The 2,618-nt window shown below is 42.6% G+C and overlaps 1 protein-coding gene across 2 annotated transcripts in view; it reads right to left on the reverse strand.

The window, feature by feature from the left end:
- Window positions 1-2,159: 2,159 nt before the first annotated feature.
- The window catches only part of chrd (chordin), an 11,645-nt gene continuing 11,186 nt past the window's right edge, over window positions 2,160-2,618 (reverse strand). For both annotated transcript variants that reach the window (XM_076994438.1, XM_076994437.1), the window contains one exon: window positions 2,160-2,618. This exon is cut by the window's right edge. The gene's annotated coding sequence lies outside the window, so the exon portion shown is untranslated.

A 2,618-nucleotide genomic window follows, 5' to 3' on the forward strand; every position in this document is an offset into this window, starting at 1 on the left:
AGATGGAGACAGTGGAGTTGAGATGGAGACAGTGGAGTTGAGATGAAGACAGTGGAGTTGAGATGGAGACAGTGGAGTTGAGATGAAGACAGTGGAGTTGAGATGGAGACAGTGGAGTTGAGATGGAGACAGTGGAGTTGAGATGGAGACAGTGGAGTTGAGATGAAGACAGTGGAGTTGAGATGGAGACAGTGTAATTGTGTCTCAGGAGGTCCCGCCTACTGCTGCTTATGACACAGTCATTTGTTGTCAACTTTCACTTTGTTGCCAGCTGTCTGACCACAGGGGAGATGCTTTAATGACCGAACCTTTGGGAAACTCTCACTGAGCAGTTACTGTCCAAACATTGAACCGAGAAGATGTGAACTGATGGAATGGTGCTTTAGCAAGACTGCAGCTCTCTGTGCTGATCTGAATGAAACACCACTAGTGTCTGTTAAGAATGTCAATACACAATTCGTAGTTTTAACAAAGTTAACAATGATCTATTACAATTGTTGTAACACAATGTTTGGACATACTGTCATTATGTCAGTCTGGTATTAGACCTCATCACAGCACCGACACTGTGATAAGTTTATTAACGATCTCTTAATATGTTCTGATAAGGATTCATCTATTTTATTATACTCTTAGATCAACATAAATCAACTTCTACTCATTCTACTCACACAGAGTCCTAACTGGGACCACATTCACCCTCTTCTTTCAGCCCTGCACTTTCTCCCAGTTACATTTCACGTCAATTTTAAAATTGTCTTGTTGACATATAAAGCACTAAATGGTCTGACCCCACAGTATCTTAGCGACCTCGTTCCGTTCTATAACCCATCATGTTTACTGCACCCTCAAAACGCTGTTTATTAGCCCCTAAAATGAGTGTGACTACATCTGGAGGTAGAACCTTCTCCTGAAACCTCTCAGTTCTGGAACAAATGTTCAGCTTCAGTGTGAGGATCAGAGACACTCGGATAAATCTCGGCTTAAGACTTATTTACTGAAAGTTACTTATTTACTTTCAGTTAGCTCTCTGCATATAGAGGTGTGAATAAGGCAGTGTCTCGAAGAGCTGTCAGGCCTGTGGTCACCCTCTGGCTGTTTCAGTATTACTGCTACAGCTAAACCTGCAGCGGCCTGCAAATCACAGGCATGTCTACTGTACATGGAGTGTTTACGTGATGCTCGTCTATACAGATCTAAAATACAGCTTTCGTGTCTGTGTGCTGTTTGCGGAGATGATGCCAAGATTGGACTAGTCCTGCACATCAGTGACCCCCAGTGACCAGAAGTTCTGGTTTTGTCAGTGGACACACTGATGCTTCTTCCACTGAATGTGCGAGTGCCAGTTTAATAACCCCTCTCAGACTTCACTGGAGTGGATGCTCAGGCTAAAAATAACACTCAAATATGGAAATAATACTCAAATAATACTCAAATATGGTACGAGCTGGAGTGGAGGATGAATTCCCTCCAGTCTCAGTCCTCCCAAGCTGTCTTCTTTAACCCCAACAGGGGGTTTTGTTTTGAACTGTCGCCCCAGGATTGTCCATTAGGGACCCAAACATCTGTAAAACTGCTTTGTGACATGTGCTTCTATAAATACATTTGGCTAACCATTCTGAGACGCATTCAAATAAGAGCAGTTGTGGGAGCGTGTAGAGCGATGGGCCGAAGATGTCAAGAAACCGTCCAAACTGACAGGAGATTACATCCACCGAGGATGAGCTTAGTTCTAGCAACACTCAGGGAAAGAGCTTATTTTACACAGAACACTTTTATTGGCTTATCCAAAACACTCAATAAATATGAAATACAATATTCATCGTAATAATCACAATACTGACAGCAAGTATTTATAAAATACTACACAGAGTATCAGAAAACGAAAACAGACGTAAGGACATAACGTGCAACCCTAGCAGACAGAGCAGATATGGAATTCTGTATTCTGTATTCTAAACTCTGGCTCCTCCCACTCGTTAAGAGTGTTCCGTCACAGGGCAAAGTCTGGCAATTTGTAACGTCACAATTGTTTCGCATAACACTGAGCAGTGCGCCTTATTGGATGAAAAGAGGATCAAAGATTTACATACGGAACAAGACTGGATAAAGGTGAATATTGCAGAAAGCTTGATGTGACCTGAGGAAGCATATTGGAATGTGTCTGCATGTGTGTGTGTGTGTGTGTGTGTGTGTGTGTGTGTGTGTGTGTGTGTGTGTATGTGTGTGTGTGTGTGTGTGTGTGTGTGTGTGTGTGTGTGTGTGTGTGTGTGTGTGTGTGTGTGTGTGTGTGTGCGTGTGTGTGGTTTACATTCTCTCATTGCCACCCAATGAGTTTACTGCCAACTCGATGCCTTTTAAGTCCGTGCCTCAACTTAACAGGTCATTTGAACACACACACACACACACACACACACACACACACACACACACACACACACACACACACACACAGACACACACATTCCCACACCTGCTCACCATCAATAAGAAAACATACAGCATGTGCCAGTCTTTGTATTGGCATGATCAAAGTTTGCTCTGAGTCAAAAATAAAAAAATGTACAAAAACACACCAAAAACATTCAGTTTTGAAAATCACTCATGAGGGTTTTGGT

The sequence above is a fragment of the Brachyhypopomus gauderio genome, unplaced genomic scaffold (genome assembly GCF_052324685.1).
Source record: "Brachyhypopomus gauderio isolate BG-103 unplaced genomic scaffold, BGAUD_0.2 sc141, whole genome shotgun sequence".
In the NCBI taxonomy this organism is placed as follows: Eukaryota; Metazoa; Chordata; class Actinopteri; order Gymnotiformes; family Hypopomidae; genus Brachyhypopomus; species Brachyhypopomus gauderio.